Raw genomic sequence first — 20,305 nt, 5'->3', positions numbered from 1 at the left:
AGTATATGCAAATTGCCATCATACAAACTGAGGCAGCAGACTTTGTGAAAATGTATATTTGTGTCATTCTCAAAACTTTTGGCCACGACCGTATATGTTGCGTGTGTGCATGTCCGCTTGCATGAGTGAGTGTGTCCACATTGTTATCTAACTGTGAATAACTGGATAAAATAAATAAATTTGATATCATAAAACATTTGTGTGACTTTCTCTAATAATAACCATTAGACACAGTACGTCAGAAGGGTTGCTGGGGTGCACTGTACTGCACATACTGTATGTTCCTTAAATCCACCACTACCTACGCATTTGTTGTCCACTGCCATTGTGAGTCCTTCATTCTGTGCTTTGTTCCATGCCTTTTCACCTCTGGATCAATGTTACCGTGATTGCCGGGGACGCATAGTGAAATGTTTTTACAGACTTTTATGAATTCCATTTCAGTATAAGAAAATAGATACTAAACACAATGAAAGGTAAGGTTGAATCCAAGAAATGCAAGTCACTCTGTAACAATAAAAAGCTCTGTCTTGTTTTGTAGAGGCGAAGTACAGCAAATATATGACAATCCAAACGCTCCAGCAGTACTGTGTGTGTGTGTGTGTGTGTGTGTGTGTGTGTGTGTGTGTGTGTGTGTGTGTGTGTGTGTGTGTGTGTGTGTGTGTGTGTGTGTGTGTGTGTGTGTGTGTGTGTGTGTGTGTCGGTGTCGGTGTGTGTGTGTATTGCTGGGGGAGGTGTAGGGATAATGGTTCTTCACTCTGCTCCCCTCTCCCTTCCTCTCTCCCATCTCTCTCTGCTCTGCTCCCCTCTCGCTTCCTCTCTCCCATCTCTCTCCGCGACGGGGGCATTTATCAGACCGCTAAGTGGCTATAACAAAAGCAATGCTTCCTGGGAGAGGACCTGACAGCAGTTTTCCCCGTATCGATCGCCTGCGCTCGCTCCGAATGCTCCAGTTTATGGCAAAAGAGTTCACGACACCGCAGTCACAAAGTCAATACCGTGATAAATACTCCCCCTCCGCTGGTCCCTTGTCCAGCACTTTACCAGGCATTTGCCCTGACAGTTATTACTCCTACCACAGTAAATCCACTGAGAAAAGGAGGAAGGAGGGGGAGAAAGAGACTCCACGGCTGAATTTATGAACCCAGGTTGGCCAAGTTGACTTCATTTAAAGACGAGTTATAAACACGATGGGGTCAGTGCTAGTGGAGAGGATTTCCTAGTGAATGTATTGTTTTTAATCCACGGCTCTGGGGAGCAATGTTTCTTAGTCAGTGAGTTTACGGGTATGTAAAATGTGTACAGTATATGAGCACGTATATGAGCATATGAGCACATACGCAGGCAGAGAGAGAGTTAGAAATAGATAGAAAGAGAGAAGTGAGAAGTGCATTTGTATGCTATGCACACACAGACATACAGACATACAGTACGTTAATCCTTTGTTGAATATGTAGCCCAAACTATTTTACTGTAGGTGTTAATGTTTGGTAGGCTGTTCATTTTCTGGTAGTTTTCTCTCTTATTCAATAGATGTTTTATATATCTTGTTGTTTTTCCTTAAATTTGAATAATAAAAAGTGGATTAAAATCATGGATTAAAGCGTGAGCTGTCATATATGTCTGTTTAATGTTGTAGTGCAGGGCCAAGTTCCATCTCCAACATGTTCACGGTATTACACAAAGTCAACGATCCCTGTACAACCAAATGAGGAAATATGAAGAAGGTTTTGTTATTTGAAAGAGGTCTCTGTTTTATCACTAATCCAACATGTTAAGTCCTTTTACAGTTAAAAGTACCTATATCTCCCGCTGCATATGCTACAAAACACATCAATCAACGTAGCAAATTTTGTGGACGGAAATTACAACCCCAATATTAATGAACATCTTTCAAAATATCTGGTCAAAAATATTATAAATCTGGTGAGATAAAAATGTGTCAATAAAAGGTTAATGTTTAGAATTGAGTGGCAAATCATTTTGTTTAGCATATCTCCTAAATCCAAATACAAATGTTAAAAATATATTAAAAAGTGATTTATGTACACATTCACTAAAATCATGCTCTCTTTCCTTGTCATTACTCTAAAAAGGAACATTTCTAAATGTCTTACCTAGCTGTCATCATGTGGTCGTCGACGGGATGAAACGTTGGTCTTCCAGAGTTGTCTGTCCTTCATAGCAGAGGCAATCTCCTTCTCATCCAATCTGATTCCTTGGATAAATAAAGGTTACGTAATATCAGTGTCTGTCATGTTGTTATCCATACCTGTTCATTGTGTTCATCTCCAGGTCAAGATGCTGACAGAGACATCAGCAGTGAGAGACCCTGAATGTATCCAAAATGGCACCCTATTCCCTAAGGGCCCTGGTCAAAAGTAATGCACTATATAGGGATAGTTTGCCATTTGAGTCACAGACACTGTCCGTAGCGACAGCCCTGAAGGTCTGAACAGGTCCATGGGATGTTAGGATGTGTTTTAGCTCAGAGGGGAAGGGAAGCTAATGGCAGGCAACAGATCAGTGTCTTTCTAGTGGCTTTAAATCCACAATGAGGGTAACTACCTGGAAAACAATCTGCTGAGTGGAGATGGCCTCCCCTACGGGAGCCAGAGAACAGCACCATGGGACAGAGGGGGGAGAGAGGGGAGAGAGGGGAGGCAGAGGGGGGACAGAGAGGAGAGGGGGATGGGAGGGAAGGGAAGGGAAGGGAGGGAAGGGAGACAGAGGGGGGACAGACGGGATGCAAGGGAGACAGAGCAGGGACAGAGGAGAGAGGGGGACGGAAGGGGAGGGAGGGGAGGGGAGACAGAGGGAGTAAAGGAAAAAGGATTTCGAGATTTAGAGTAATGGAAGAAGAAGCATGTAGAGATTTAGAATAAGGGAAGAAGAAGGATGAAGACAGAGTAAGGGAAGTAGAAGGATGTAGAGATTTAGAGTAAGGGAAGAAGACAGCAGAGATTTAGAGTAAGGGAAGAAGGATGTGGAGATTTAGAGTAAGGGAAGAAGGATGTAGAGATTTAGAGTAAGGGAAGAAGGATGTGGAGATTTAGAGTAAGGGAAGAAGGATGTAGAGATTTAGAGTAAGGGAAGAAGGATGTAGAGATTTAGAGTAAGGGAAGAAGGATGTAGAGATTTAGAGTAAGGGAAGAAGGATGTAGAGATTTAGAGTAAGGGAAGAAGGATGTAGAGATTTAGAGTAAGGGAAGAAGGAGGTAGAGATTTAGAGTAAGGGAAGAAGGAGGTAGAGATTTAGAGTAAGGGAAGAAGGAGGTGCATCAAATGCAGTAATCAAACTGAACATGCTAGTGAAGGTGCCCGCAGTTCTATACTGTACTTGCATATGTGTGTGCTTACATACTGCATGTGTGTGTTTTTCTGTTTCAAAACAAATCAAATCACATTTTATTGGTCACATACACATGGTTAGCAGATGTTAATGCGAGTGTAGCGAAATTTTTGTGCTTCTAGTTCCGAGTGTGTCATCGTGATCTCTGTTGGAAAGTTTTTTTCTGTTGGAGAGTTTGTCTGCCCTCTCTCTCTCTGCAGTGGTTAGAATGGTAAGTTCAGAGTAACATTCAGCAATGTTGTAATAGAATAGATGTTTCGGCGGTTGTCGGCCTTCGTATTCACGGGTACATAATTTCTAGCTGCAGACTAGTAATTAGTATCGAAGAGTAGCTCTTATTCTGTCGGATCGATAGTGTCAGAGTTCAACCACGTGGTATGGTTAAAAGATTCAGCAGTCTACTCAAACCTTAATTCTTTGGGATAGTGGGCAGTATTTTCACGTCCGGATGAAAAACGTGCCCAGAACTAGGATATGCATATTATTAGTATATTTGGATAGAAAACACTCTGAAGTTTCTAAAACTGTTTGAATGATGTCTGTGAGTATAATAGAACTCATATGGCAGGCATAAACCTGATAAAAATCCAACCAGGAAGTGGGAAATATGAGGCTTGTAGTTTTTCAAGTGATTCCCTATCCAAACTACAGTGTCTGTGGGGTCATATTGCACTTCCTAAGACTTCCACTAGATGTCAACAGTCTTTAGAACCTTGTTTCATGCTTTTACTGTGAATGGGGAGAGAATAAGAGCTGTTCCAACTAGGCGTCCCAGGATAAGGCATGACTTCAGTCACGCGCGCAGCCTTGGGAGCGAGCTGAGTTCATCTTCATTCCTAAAGAGAAAGGATTTGTCTGGTTGGAATTTTATTGAAGATTTATGATAAAAACAACCTAAAGATTGATTCTATACATCGTTTGACATGTTTCTCCAAACTGTAGTATAACTTTTTTGACTTTTCGTCTGGACTTAGTAAGCGCGCGCCTTCTGCATTTGGAATAGTAAACCTAACGCGCGAACAAAATTGAGGTATTTGGACATAAAGATTAACTTTATCGAACATTTATTGTGGAACTGGGATTCCTGGGAGTGCATTCCAATGAAGATTATCAAAGGTAAGTGAATATTTATCATGCTATTTCTGAGTTTTGTTGACTCCAACATGGCGGGTTTCTGTTTGGCTTGTTGTTGTTGTCTGAGCGCCGTACTCAGATTATTGCAAAGTGTGCTTTCGCCGTGAAGCTTTTTAGAAATCTGACACAGCGGTTGCATTAACCTCTCTAGGCTAGGCGGGACGAATTCCTCCCACCTACGTAACAGCCACTGCTATCCTGTGGCGCGATTTTCAAAACCTTAAAAATCCTATTACTTCAATTTCTCAAACATATGACTATTTTACAGCTATATAAAGACAAGACTCTCGTTAATCTAACCACACTGTCCGATTTCAAAAAGGCTTTACAACGAAAGCAAAACATTAGATTATGTCAGCAGAGTACCAAGCCAGAAATAATCAGACACCCATTTTTCAAGCCAGCATATAATGTCACCAAAACCCAGAAGACAGCTAAATGCAGCACTCACCTTTGATGATCTTCATCAGATGACAACCCTAGGACATTATGTTATACAATACATGCATGTTTTGTTCAATCAAGTTCATATTTATATCAAAAACCAGCTTTTTACATTAGCATGTGACGTTCAGAACTAGCATACCCCCCGCAAACTTCCGGGGAATTCGCTAAAATTTTACTAAATTACTCACGATAAACGTTCACAAAAAGCATAACAATTATTTTAAGAATTATAGATACAGACCTCCTCTATGCACTCGATATGTCCGATTTTAAAATAGCTTTTTGGTGAAAGCACATTTTGCAATATTCTAAGTACATAGCCCAGGCATCACGGGCTCGCTATTTAGACACCCGGCAAGTTTAGCACTCACCATAATCATATTTACTATTATAAAAGTTTGATTACCTTTTGTTGTCTTCGTCAGAATACACACCCAGGACTGCTACTTCAATAACAAATATTGGTTTGGTCCAAAATAATCCATCGTTATATCCGAATAGCGGCGTTTTGTTCGTGCGTTCCAGACACTATCCGAAATAGCAAAGAAGTGTCACGCGCATGGCGCAATTCGTGACAATAAAATTCTAAGTATTCCATTACCGTACTTCGAAGCATGTCAACCGCTGTTTAAAATCAATTTTTACGACATTTTTCTCGTAGAAAAGCGATAATATTCCGACAGGGAATCTCCTTTTCGGCAAACAGAGGAAAAAATCCCAAAGGCGGGGGCGGTCGGGGTCACGCGCATAAGCCAGTGTCCCTTGATCGGCCACTTGAGAAAGGCAATAATGTGTTTCAGCCTGGGGCTGGAATGACGACATTCTGTTTTTTCCCGGGCTCTGAGCGCCTATGGACGACGTGGGAAGTGTCACGTTAGAGCAGAGATCCTTAGTAAATGATAGAGATGGAAAAGAAGTTCAACAAATGGTCAGACAGGCCACTTCCTGTAAAGGAATCTCTCAGGTTTTGACCTGCCATTTGAGTTCTGTTATACTCACAGACACCATTCAAACAGTTTTAGAAAATTTAGGGTGTTTTCTATCCATATGTAATAAGTATATGCATATTCTAGTTACTGGGTAGGAGTGGTAACCAGATTAAATCGGGTATGTTTTTTATCCAGCCGTGTCAATACTGCCCCCTAGCCCTAACAGGTTAACCTCTCTGGGCTAGGTGGGACGCTTGCGTCCCACCTACTCAACAGCCAGTGTAATCCCGTGGCGCGATATTCAAATACCTCAAAAATGCAAAAACTTCAATTTTTCAAACATATGACTATTTTACACCATTTTAAAGACAAGACTCTCGTTAATCTAACCACACCGTCCGATTTCAAAAAGGCTTTACAACGAAAGCAAAACATTAGATTATGTCAGCAGAGTACCCAGCCAGAAATAATCAGACACCCATTTTTCAAGCTAGCATATAATGTCACATAAACCCAAACCACAGCTAAATGCAGCACTAACCTTTGATGATCTTCATCAGATGACAACCCTAGGACATTATGTTATACAATACATGCATGTTTTGTTCAATCAAGTTCATATTTATATCAAAAACCAGCTTTTTACATTAGCATGTGACTAGCATGTGACTAGCATTCCCACCGAACACTGCCGGTGAATTTACTAAATTACTCACGATAAACGTTCACAAAAAACATAACAATTATTTTAAGAATTATAGATACAGAACTCCTCTATGCACTCGCTATGTCCGATTTTAAAATAGCTTTTCGGTGAAAGCTTTTTGTTCGTGCATTCAAGACACTATCCGAAAGGGTAAATAAGGGTGACGAGCATGGCGCATTTCGTGACAAAAAAAATCTAAATATTCCATTACCGTACTTCGAAGCATGTCAACCGCTGTTTAAAATCAATTTTTATGTCATTTTTCTCGTAAAAAAGCGATAATATTCCGACCGGGAAAGCGTGTATACGTACAAAGAGAGAGAAAATAAAAACATCTCGTGCCCTCGTGCACGAGCCTGAGTCTCAGAGTACTCTGACCGGCCACTATCCAAACGCGATAATGTGTTTCAGCCTGGGGCTGCCTCGATATCATTCAGCTTTTTCCCGGGCTCTGAGAGCCTATGGGAGCCGTAGGAAGTGTCACGTTACAGCAAAGATCCTCAGTCTTCAATAAACAGAGACAAGAAGAACAAGATCTTGTCAGAGAGGGCACTTCCTGTAAGGAATCTTCTCAGGTTTTTGCCTGCCATATGAGTTCTGTTATACTCACAGACACCATTCAAACAGTTTTAGAAACTTTAGGATGTTTTCTATCCAAAGCCAATAATTATATGCATATTCTAGTTACTGGGCAGGAGTAGTAACCAGATTAAATCGGGTACGTTTTTTATCCGGCTGTGTCAATACTGCCCCCTAGCCCTAACAGGTTAAGGAGAAGTGTATCTTTAATTCTGTGCATAACACACATAAAGTATATGTTTATGATAAGTATTTCTGTAAATTGATGTGGCTCTCTGCAAAATCACCGGTTGTTTTGGAGGCAAAACATTACTGAACATAACGCGCGTAAACTGAGATTTTTGGATATAAATATGAACTTTATCGAACAAAACATGTATTGTGTAACATGAAGTCCTATGAGTACCATCTGATGAAGATCATCAAAGGTTAGTGATTCATTTTAGCTGTATTTCTGTTTTTTGTGACGCCTCTCCTTGCTTGGAAAATGGCTGTGTGTCTTTTCTTGTTTAGGTGCTGTCCTAACATAATCTAATCTAATGTTATGCTTTCGCCGTAAAGCCTTTTTGAAATCAGACACTGTGGTTGGATTAACGAGAATCTTATCTTTAAAATGGTGTATAATACTTGTATGTATGAGAAATTTGAATTATGAGATTTTTGTTGTTTTGAATTTGGCGCCCTGCTATTTCACTGGCTATTTGACTGGCTGTTGTCAAATCGATCCTGCTAAAGGGATTTGCGCATTAAGGGGTCCCTAAAAGGTTAACTCCCTCTGTGATGAGGTACTGGTCTGAAGGGAATTCCTCCCGGTGGGCGTTATATTCATAACAGTAAAAAGGGGCTGTCCCATGACGCCAGATCAATGTCTGTGCTCATTGGGCAGGCCAATGATTTAGTTAAACTCCAAAGAGAATTGGACTTTCCTTCATTAAACAGTTTAAAATCACATTACATCATTTCACAAATAGTTTCATCTTTACTCATTCATTTTATGCAACAAATAGATGCAAGCCTCACAACTGAGACTCTTGTATGAACAGAGTTATGGTAATGTGGCTGTGTTGTCTTTCCTGAGGTCACCAAATTGTACAAAACGGACCTGTTCATAGCTGGCTACTTCACCGACCGTATACATTCTCCAGAACATGAATATTGTTCAGTTCTCAAGTTTTGTGATATGGAAGAAGTTCCTTTGTTCTCTCTATGAAACTCACTCTCTCTTATACTCTGGCCATGAGGAGAGAACTCCTCAAGGAATTTATGACCTGCCTAACAAAGCCTGTTAGTAGGGGAAAGTGAGAGAGAGGTGAGAGAGAGAGGGGGATGGTGCAGAGAGAGGGGGGTGGTACTCGCTATCCCCAAAGAGCGCAACTTCATGACAACACACAAGTGTAAAGGAATGAATAAGAATATGTACATATAAATATATGGATGAGGGATGGCCGTGCGGCATAGGAAAGATGCAGTAGATGGTATAGAGTACAGTATATACATATGAGATGAGTAATGTAGGGTATGTAAACATTATATAAAGTGGCATTGTTTAAAACCTCTTAGGGGCTAGGGGGCAGTATTTTGACATCCAGATGAAAAGCATGCCCAAAGTAAACTGCCTGTTACTCAGGCCCAGAAGCAAGGATGTGCATATAAATTATATAAATATAGATTTGGATAGAAAATACTCTAAAGTTTCTAAAACTGTTAAAATAATGTCGGTGAGTATAACAGAACTGATATGGCAGGCGAAACCCCGAGGACAAACAACAAACAAACAAACAAACAAATACAAACATGTTATCGTTTATTTAGTTATTAGGGTACCTGAGGTTAGATTGGTCACGTTTTGTATGCATTTTGAAGGAGGGAGACCGGTGGGTTATTGAATGAAGCACGCCAGCTAAACTGAGTTTTTGGGAATATAAAGAAGGACTTTATCGAACAAAAGGACCATTTGTGATGTAGCTGGGACCTTTTGGAGTGCCAACAGAAGAAGATATTTAAAGGTCTCTTGGGGTGAGAGGGACACTCATGGCTCCTTCTGATAACTCTCCTTCTGATAACGTTTACCCTGCAGTGCAGCGCTGAGGCCAGGCAAGACCCCTGCCTCACCCCCTTCTGTCTGTCTGTCTCCCCAAGCCTCACCCTCTTCTGGCTGTCTGTCTCCCCCCCGCCTCACCCCCTTCTGTCTGTCTGTCTCCCCCAGCTTCACCCCCTTCTGACTGTCTGTCTCCCCTGCCTCATCCCCTTCTGTCTGTCTGTCTGTCTACCCCTGCCTCACCCCCTTCTGTCTATCTGTCTGTCTCCCCCTGCCTCACCCTCTTCTGTCTGTCTGTCTCCCCCTGGCTCACCTCCTTCTGTCTGTCTGTCTGTCTGTCTGTCTGTCTGTCTGTCTGTCTGTCTGTCTGTCTGTCTGTCTGTCTGTCTGTCTGTCTGTCTGTCTGTCTGTCTGTCTGTCTGTCTCCCCCTGCCTCACCCCCTTCTGTCTGTCTATCCCCCCCAGCCTCACCCCCTTCTGTCTGTCTGTCTCCCCCCAGCCTCAGCCCCTTCTGTCTGTCTGTCTCCCCCCAGCCTCAGCCCCTTCTGTCTGTCTGTCTCCCCCTGCCTCACCCCCTTCTGTCTGTCTGTCTCCCCCTGCCTCACCCTTTCTGTCTGTCTTTCTCCCCCTGGCTCACCCCCTTCTGTCTGTCTGTCTCCCCTTACCTCACCCCCTTCTGTCTGTCTGTCTCCCCCTGGCTCACCCCCTTCTGTCAGTCTGTCTCCCTCTGCCTCACCCCCTTCTGTCTGTCTGTCTCCCCCTGGCTTAAAACCAAAATATCAAAAACAACTTTCTATCACTGGATTCAAAGCTTACGCGCATCCACATCATCTCCCAACATCCTCAGACATGGATGGACGTCAAATACTGGCGTATCACTGTTGACCTGGCTGCCCAAATCATCACCCCCACACACACACACACACACACACACACACACACACACACACACACACACACACACACACACACACACACACACACACACACACACACACACACACACACACACACACATACACAAGCTGCCTCCTCAGGCCTCAAATCCCACCCCTCCTGCTAGATACACCATAGACAGCCAAAATCACAAGATCATCATCAAATTATCAAATCATCCTCTTCCTAAACCATAGGCATAGACTTTCACACCGCTCCATAATACATAGAAACAATTTCCATATCTTACTCACAAACAGTTAGGCCTCATGCTCATGGTTATAATAGTGAACATGCTTCTGCCTCGTCTCGTGTCAGTGTGTCTCCCTATTGTCCATATCACCAGAACGCCCCTGCAGTAGTCCCCACTATGGAGGGCCAGCTTCTCCAACCAGCGACCCAACCTCTCTTCTAATCCCCTCATTTTCTTCTCTTCCTTTTTTCTCCCAGACCTGAGAGTGCCATTTCCAGAAGAGAACGCCTACTCGTGTTCTCTCGCCGCCTGCGCTATCGTTGGCTGCCCCTGTCTGTCATCCCTCTATCCCAGGGACAAAGAGAGGAAGAGAGGGGGAGATATGTGTTGTGTTGCAGGGCAAGGGAAAGCATGAGGAGAAGGGGTGATGAGGAGGGAGGAAGAGGAAGGAGAGGAGGGAGCGAGGGAGGGAGGGAGTTCATCAGACAGCCTGATTGGTTAACGCCCAGGAGGAGTGATTAAGACATGTTATCTTTACCAGGTGCTCAGAGAGGAGAGGAGCGGAGAGGAGAGAATCCTCGACTCGGTGCTCCTGAGTGGTGCAGCGGTCTAATACACTGCATCTCAGTGCTAGAGGGGTCACTATAGACACCCTGGTTCGATTCCAGGCTGTATCACAACCAGCTGTGATAGGGAGTCTCATAGGGCGGCGCGCAATTGGCCCAATGTCGTCCGGGTTTGTAGGCCGTCGTTGTAAATTAGAATTTGTTCTAAACTGACTTGCCTAGTTAAATAAAGGTTACATTTAAAAATGTTTTACAGTATACAGTGAAATACATTACCGAATCATTGAGGTGGAGTGTGCTGTGACATTGGAAAGCAATAGTGGTTGACTGGTTGATTGTAGTAAATTCATTGATTTAAGCTTTTCCTTGTCTATTTTTTCCACCACTACAACCACCTACTACCACACCTCAGCATTATAAAGCTAGATTTCTAAGTGCAACACTAGAACACTTTCCCTTTGTAATTAGTGTGGACAGCCTTTCTCTCTCCTCTCTTCCTCTCTCTCTCTTTGTCCGTCTCTCTCCCTCTCTCTCTCTCCGCTGCGAGGTGAAACTATTCCCCTACTAGGTGTGTCTCTGTGTTTAAAGGGAGCATGCAACATTTTTTGTGGTTTTCACATGGCAATTAAAATTGTCTACCAGCACTGGGTGGCAGGGTGTGCTACGATGGGCAAATGAGAGAGAGTGAGAGAGTGAGAGAGTGAGAGAGTGAGAGAGAGGGAGAGAGGGAGAGAGGGAGAGAGAGAGAGAGAGAGAGAGAGAGAGAGAGAGAGAGAGAGGAGGGAGAGAGAGAGAGAGAGAGAGAAAGAAGGAGAGAGAGAGAAAGAAAGAAGAGAGAGAGAGAGAGAGAGAGAAGGAGAAGAGAGAGAAGAGAGGAGAGAGAGAGAGAGCGAGAGAGAGAGAGAGGAGAGAGAGAGAGAGAGAGAGAGAGAAAGAAAGAGAGAGATTTTTTCCTTTCTCGTTTTGTCTGCAGGCTGTGCTAGACATAATTAATGGCCTCAGACAGAACAGGAACAGGTATGTATTAAAACAATATTGGGATCCAACAGCTCGGAGGTCCTCACACTATTACCAGGAGCTATTCAGACAGGCCCTGTCCAATCCAACAAAGACTGTGAGGGAATAAAAAGGATGGGGCCAGCTAGTGCCTTGTGTGGTACTTTATATCAACTAGCTGCATAAACTCTGCAACCATAAGCGCTCCAATTACCCATCTGTGATTGTCTGTAGGAGACATGATATATGGGCCTATCAATAGCAGAGAGCCTCAGTCCCACCGCAAAACTAGTAGAACGCCACCCAGTTTTTCAGGGCCACATGGTGTATTAGTGCACGTTGACTATGTTGGATTTTACAGACCGTTAGAGGAGGCTCTAATAAAGAGACCGATAGAGGAAAGGACATAAACCACACAGATGACGGAGGCCATTATGTGTTTATCTGCTATAAACGTCCACATAGACACTTTGTGTGCCTGGCTGCCTCTCTTCTTTACTCTCTCCTCTCTCTCTCTCTCTCTCTCTCTCTCTCTCTCTCTCTCTCTCTCTCTCTCTCTCTCTCTCTCTCTCTCTCTCTCTCTTCTTCTTCTCTCTCTCTCTCCCCTCTCTCTATGTGTCCTTGTGCAATGTGACTGTTGAATAGCTCGTCTATGGAACAGCTGCACCGAGTGTCTGGAATCAAGTACACTCTGAAAGGCAAGACACTTAGTTTACCAAAATGGATGACAGCATATAGGAGTGGATCTCTGTGAGTTTGTACGCATTTCATTTTCTAGGCATAACATCTCAGTGCTGATCCTTTAAGTTTTGAGACTGAGGCATGGTAGTAAAGTGACAAATCTCTTCATGTACCCACCCAGTCTTTAATTGCTCTTAGAAACTCCCTTCACTATTTCCTGGACCCTACCTGTCATCTTACCTCAACACAGAGTGCAGGTAAAACAAAGAAAGTGAGATAAAAAGGGAACAAAAAGAAAGAAGCCATTAGGTCACTATGAGAAAAAGTGTCTAGACGTTTATTTGTGTCTCAGGTCTTTGTAGGCTGGGGCTGGGTGGCCTACTGTCTGGTGGTGGGGGGGGTGAGAGGTGAAGAGAGGAAATTGAGGGGGGTGGATCAAGGTGCAGGAGGAGAGGAGAGAGAAAAGAGAGAGTGCGCGGGTGCGTGAGGGGAATGGGAGGATGAACAGAGGAGAGGGGAAGAGAGAAAATGGCAGAGAGAGAGAGAGAGAGAGAGAGAGAGAGAGAGAGAGAGGTGCAGGGTGGGGGGCCTTCCGGATGGATCAAGGTGTGGTCCCTCCCTCTGTACTTCGATGTGGGTGACTGTCAGGCTTCAGTGGCTCCTGATGCCTCTTGGCTGCCTCAATGTCTGCTGCTGCAGCTCAGCAGGTAAACCTGGCCTGGGCCTCACCACCACACCGCTACACACACAACACACTCTCCCTCCCTCCCTCCATCCTTTCCTCCCTCACACCCTGCTCTTAACGACAGGGGGGGAGAGAAAGAGAGAGATAGAGAGAAATAAAGTACATGGGAGGGAGAAAGAGAGAGAGACAGAGAGAGAGAGAGAGAGAGAGTAAGGGTATACAATTGGAGTCTTGTTGATCGGCCGCCAACGTTCACATCTCTCTTGTTACCAAAAATGAGCACCCCGGTAATTTCAGAGGTACAACGCCTCGGGCTGTCAGCCTGCAAACCAGCACATTATAAAATCTCAAGTGTAAGTCAGGTTGCACTAACAAAAAAAATGAAGATAAAAGCTTCAGTGCTGGGTTGTGACCTGCTGTCTGTATGCACACATTCTCACACAAACTCACACACACTACACACACACACACTCTCTCTGTCTCCCCCACTTGAGTAAATGCAGCATGTCCTTGCTCCAATCACAGGTTCATTTCTTGGCAGTTCTAGTCCTATTATCAAGTCGCAGATGGCCATGGGAGAAGTTAGTTCTTGTTCTATTTACTCAGTTCACGCCTGTGATTCCCTGCTGGATCCCCTGATCCTCGATACAATCTGGGCTCTGGGAGGTAGAGTTTTATACTGTATGTGGGCTTCCGCTTTTAGAAAGAGGACAGAGAGAGGGGGAGGGAGGGGGAGAGCGAGAGCGAGAGAGATAAAGAGAGAGATAAAGAAAGAAAGAAAGAAAGAAAGAAAGAAAGAAAGAAAGAAAGAAAGAAAGAAACTGTGTTTGTCTGTCCCTCCTCTCTGTGAGAATGAACTGTATATGGCAGACAGACAAGCCAACAGCAGACCTGCATACGATACCTGACTGTCAGACATGATACCAACCCCAGGTTATAAACATGAAGTATGGATCAGGTTAAAGAGTTATGTGGCTGGGGGCCAGCCAGACAGACAGTATATAAGTGAAGGTAGATGCCCCACCTGCTGTCCTGTCCTCTCCAGCCATCATTCCTCAACATGTTAAACACTGGCAAGCCTGGACTCCTCCTGCTTGCCTCCCCTGATCCCCTCTTCTTCTGCTCATGTTCCTTCCTTCTGGACATGAATGATGTTCGCTGACAGTCAGTTGGCCATTTCCACGTTTACATTTCCCTCCCTCCCACCCCTCTACTCCCTCCCTCCCTCTCTCCTGTCTTTTCTTTCCCCTTCCTTAAAGATGGCTGTAAGATGAAAGAAAGCCGTGGCCCTGGCCTTGCCTTATCACAGTCTTTAGAGCTTGTGTGAAAACTTGGCAGCAACTCGGTTCAGGAGAAATAGCATTGGGGATTAGAGTTCTGAGGACAAACCTGACAATTCACACTTGGCATTAGGCAAGACAGCCTCAGCACAAGAAGGATAGTTTTTTATTCCTTCAATTTAACTTTAATTACTCAAATCTCTGTGAGGGCACACAAGAAAAGCCCAGGCATTTGTGTCTGGAAGATTAGCCGACTGCCCTGCCAAGTCCGCACGGCGCTGCTTCGTTAGATAAAATTCAAATTCAAATCCGGGCTAAAGACAGTGCAGCTGTCACCCCCCTGGCCTGCAAAGCCCCCCTTGGATCAGAAATGAGCTGTCCTCCCTCTGCCTGCTTCTCTTCTCATCTCCTCTCCTCCGTCTCTTCCCCTGAGGAACCTAATCCCACTCTCCCGGCTGACTGTCACCGCTAAAAATAAAGCCATAAAAAAGCCTCTGAAATAATTAGTAATTAAAAATTACAAATATTTTTTGCTGCTCGATCGTCCCCGTCTCCTCTGCTCTGCTCGGTTAGACTGTCAGGTGGCAGTGGGGCAGTGGGGCATCATAGGTGTCAGGGGTGCCGCCTCTCTCTGTTGCAAATGAGGAAAGTCTATTTCCTCCCTGATTCATGTCTTCATCCACATGGAGAGAAGGAAAATAAGTATAGAAGGAGGAAAGGAGGGATGTGCTGGCAGTGGTATCAGGCCAAACACACACACACTCTCTCTCTCACACACTCCTGGTTAACGACAGAAGAGGTCCCTTAGAAAAAAATTACAAAGTGCTTTGAGCGCCAAAATATTTATTTTTCTCTCTTTGTTGTCGGAGGGAGATGTGTGGGAATGCGCTGATGTTACTTGTTGACATTAACGCTATGAGAGATACAAGGCCTCATTGAGGGTTTGCGTAATCTTCTCAAAGTAGCACTTTCTCACTTTCCATCCCTCTCTCCCTCTCTGTCGAATCTGACGTGTCTTTAATCTCTCAGTGCTGAAATCCCCACAAGTTGTGTGTCTTTCTGGGCAATTGACTATGCGAACACCTGCAATGTCTTAGATAAGTAGCTGGTCTTATCTCCTTTGGGAGAGGACCCCATTATCCTGGGCTTTGAGGGCAGATACCCCCAGTGTGCCACGGGCCACCAACGATAATCCACGACACCACACAGCCAAATCCTGGTAAATTGATCCTAAACTGACAACACCTCTATCCTCTGGACTAAGTTAAGCCACGTCTATTAGCTATGATTGGATACGTTTTTTTTAGCCTACACTGCATGGCCATATAAAGAATGTAATTGGCCCTGCCATCGTTAGGGCTATCATCCTGTTTAAGCCAAGGAGATGTGTTGACGTCTGGGGGCCACTGGGGTCCACACCTCTCTCCTACAGGGCCCCCAACCCTTCTCCTACAGGGGTCACCACCCCTCTCCTACAGGGGTCACATCCCCTCTCCTACAGGGGCCACAACCCCTCTCCTACAGGAGTCACACCCCTCTCCTACAGGGGTCACCACTCTCTCCTACAAGGTCTACTACCCTCTCCTACAGGGGCCACCACCCCTCTCCCACAGGGTCTACCACCCTCTCCTACAGGGGTCACCACCCTCTCCTACAGGGGCCACCACCCCTCTCCTACAGGGGCCACCACCCCTCTCCCACAGGGGCCACCACCCCTCTCCCACAGGGTCTACCACCCTCTCCTACAGGGGTCACCACCCTCTCCCACAGGGTCTATAACCCTCTCCTACAGGGGCCACCACCCTCTCCCACAGGGTCTTCCACCCTCTCCTACAGGGTCTACCACCCCTCTCTGACAGAGGGTTTTCCTTTCCCAAACAGGTAATTCCTCCAACCCTCATGTGGTTCTGTAAAATCACAAGCTCATCATGTCATAATGGAGGAGAACAACATGAAGCTACACTACACACACAGCTAGACCTGCCTAGCGCTCTGCTGCAACTGGTTATTTAGTTGGCTCATTCCATGTGTGCAGTAATTGATTGGCATCCTGGAATTAGAGGAGGCTTGCAGTGCTGAGGGGGGAGCTGGCATGGGCCTCATACATTAAATATCTGGCACGGCTCAGCCAGCCATCTGATTTACTTTCAAAGGGCCCAGACCCGAGCCTGATTAAACCCAACCGGACAGATGTAAGGGCCTGGAAGGCCCCCGTAGGCGTCCTCACAGAGCGCCAGTAAGGAGAGCCGCGACGTGGTGCACTGGATGAAGTCATGGCACGCCAACCTAATTACGGGATGCTGACCAACCAAGGGAGCTTGTCTTAAACCAGCCAATCAGATCAGGCCTGAGGAGGGCGTGGGTGGGACTAAACTATACTCCTTGTATCAGTGTGGTTTGTAGTGAAGAACAGTAGACCCACATCGACAGGCAGGCAGGCACATAAGGGGAAAAAGAAAAGTCCTCAGGAAGCAGGAAGAAAATAATCCATGGCAAGAGTGATAAAATTACATAGAACTCCTAAAGGAGTTTTCTTACTGCTTTCCTCTGAGTTCTAACAAGCTACAGCCAGGTTAATAACCCCCCTTCCTTCCTTCCCTTCCTCAGAGTTCTAACAAGCTACAGCCAGGTTAATAACCCCCCTTCCTTCCTTCCCTTCCTCAGAGTTCTAACAAGCTACAGCCAGGTTAATAACCCCCCTTCCTTCCTTCCCTTCCTCAGAGTTCTAACAAGCTACAGCCAGGTTAATAACCCCCCTTCCTTCCTTCCCTTCTTCTGAGTTCTAACAAGCTACAGCCAGGTTAATAACCCCCCTTCCTTCCTTCCCTTCTTCTGAGTTCTAACAAGCTACAGCCAGGTTAATAACGCCCCCTCCTTCCTTCCCTTTCTCTGAGTTCTAGCTAGCTAGAGCCAGGTTAATAACGCCCCCTCCTTCCTTCCCTTCCTCTGAGTTCTAGCTAGCTAGAGCCAGGTTAATAACCCCCCTTCCTTCCTTCCCTTCTTCTGAGTTCTAACAAGCTAGAGCCAGGTTAATAACGCCCCCTCCTTCCTTCCCTTCCTCTGAGTTCTAGCTAGCTAGAGCCAGGTTAATATCCCCCCTCCTCCTTTCCTTCCCTCCCTCCTTCCTTCCCTTCCTCTGAGTTCTAACAAGCTACAGCCAGGTTAATAACGCCCCCTCCTTCCTTCCCTTCCTTTGAGTTCTAGCTAGCTAGAGACAGGTTAATAACCCCCCTTCCTCCCTTCCTTCCCTCCCTCCCTCCTTCCCTCCTTCCCTTCCTCTGAGTTCTAGCTAGCTAGAGCCAGGTTAATAACCTCCCTCCCTCCCTCCCTCCCTCTGAATTCTAACAAGCTAGAGCCAGGTTAATAACCCCCCTCCCTCCCTCCCTTCTTCTGAGTTCTAGCTAGCTAGAGCCAGGTTAATATCCCCCCGCCTCCTCTCCCTCCCTCCCTGCTTCCTTCCCTTCCTCTGAGTTCTAACAAGCTAGAGCCAGGTTAATAACCCCCCCTCCTCCTTCCTTCCTTCCTTCCTTCCTTCCTTCCTTCCTTCCTTCCTTCCTTCCTTCCTTCCTTCCTTCCCTCCCTCCCTCCCCCTCACCAATTTCCCTGTCTCCCCTGGCCTGAGGGAGGGGATAATGATTAATATCTGCCTACCTTGTCACCTAATTCATTATGGAATAGCAGTTAATTTGATTTGATACTTTTTAAAATACAATTCAGTAATACATTAGATTGTTTCAGGCTATCAAAATAATTCTCCAATTATTACGGTTACTCAACCAAGTGTCTTTTTTTCCCTTTGCGAGCGGCAGTTGGTCTGACTCGGAATACATTAGCTGCTACAACTCCATCCCGCCGTAGCCGCTGCCGATTGAAGGAATAAGAAATATACTGGCTGCACGATTACACCAGAAATGTTATTACTGGTGATGTGGGGCAGCCCCGCAGTACAGATCCAAACGGCCCGTAGATTGATGTGTGATTGGCGCAACATGACGCCTTAAATGGTTTTGATTATGTCCTTGTAGAGGGAAGAAAAAAGAGAACAGATCAGATTTATTTTTATGCTAATAGCCCGGGCCCTGTGTTTAGAACCTCCTTTAATTAGTAACATGGTTGAGCAACTCTGCCCTTCTTGTCACATCAAGGCGCACTGGGCCCCGGCTTGGACGTGATATGACACACACACACGCACAAACTGTGACATACACAGACACACACCTCCCCCTACACACACTGACACACACACCCACCATCCCTGCCTTCTTCCTCCTAATCCCTACTACACCCTCCAGGCGTTGATAAGAAAGGGAAAGCTATCACAGAGATGGGAGATATGGACTCTCGCCTTTAACACTGGAACATCTACACACAGAAAGAGACCGAAAGAGACAGATAGAAAGAAATACAGTCAGCTCATAACTCACAGATAAATACTGTTTAAAGGGAAAGAAAACATCTCCTTAATAGGGCAAGTGGTTTTCCTGACATCATAGCTGAGCAGGTTCAACTTTGGGCTATATGTCAGTAAAACTCCTGGCCCTTCCGACCCTGTAAATCATCTTCTCTCTTGATGGTGTTTACCTTTTAGAATTCATGTAGGTTATTTGTTGTTGTTGTCATTTTGTTGTTATTTTGCCTCTTGGTATGTCTGTTGTCCCTACATAACTTACAACATAATCAATGTAATTGTAAGCTGTGGGATTTGTAGCATATTACAGCAAACAAACGTCCATAAACTGTTTGTTAATGTATCATAGCTTGGCAACACCACTTGCGAAACAGCCCAGACTTTGGGAAATCTGGACAGAAAAACTTGGGAATATGGGGGCATCACGGGGGTTAGCGTCTGGGATGTACAAGTGTTTGGTGAGGGAGGGAAGGAGGGAGAGAGAGAGAATGAGTGAGAAAGAGAGGGAGAAAGAGAGAGAGAGAAAGAGAGAGAAAAAGAGAGAGAGAAAGAGACAGAGAGAGAGACAGAGATCGAGAGTCATAGAGAGAGAGAGAGAGAGAGAGAGAGAGAGAATTTGAGGTCAAATGTTTACTGTTTCAAATCAAATCAGATTTGATATGTCACATGACCCGAATACAACCGGTTACACCTTACAGTGAAATGCGAACCTACAAGCCCATTAAACAACAATGCAGTTTTAAGAAAATACCTTTTTTTTTTTAAAGAAAGAGACAAGAAAAACAAATAATTAAAGAGCAGCAGTAAATAACAATAGCAGGGCTATATACTGGGGAACCGGTTCAGAGTCAATGTGTCAATGAATGTGCGGGGGCACCAGTGTCGAGGTAGTTGAGGTAATTAGGGACATGCAGGTAGGGTTATTAAAGTGGATATGCATAGATGATAACAGAGAGTGGCAGCAACGTGGGGGGGGGGGTGGTACAAATAGTCTGGGTAACCATATGATTAGCTGTTCAGGAGTCTTATGGCTTTGGGGTAGAAGCTGTTGGACTCTTGGACCTAGATTTGGTGTTACGGTACCGCTTGCCGTGCGGAGGCAGAGAGAACAGTCTATGACTTGGGTGTCTGCAGTCTTTGACAATTTTTATGGCCTTCCTCGGACACCGCCTGGTATAGAGGTCCTGGATGGCAGGAAGCTTGGACCCGGTGATGTACTGGGCCGTACGCACTACCCTCTGTAGTGCCTTGCGGTCAGAGGCCATATCAGGCAGTAATGCAACCCATCAGGATGCTCTTGATGGTGCAGCTGTAAAACATTCTGAGGATCTGCGGACCCATGTCAAATCTTTTCAGTCTCCTGGGGGGGAATATG

Source organism: Salmo salar, chromosome 09, assembly GCF_965601325.2.
Source record: "Salmo salar chromosome 09, fSalSal1, whole genome shotgun sequence".
NCBI classification, from domain to species: Eukaryota; Metazoa; Chordata; class Actinopteri; order Salmoniformes; family Salmonidae; genus Salmo; species Salmo salar.
This window is presented reverse-complemented; position numbering follows the sequence as displayed.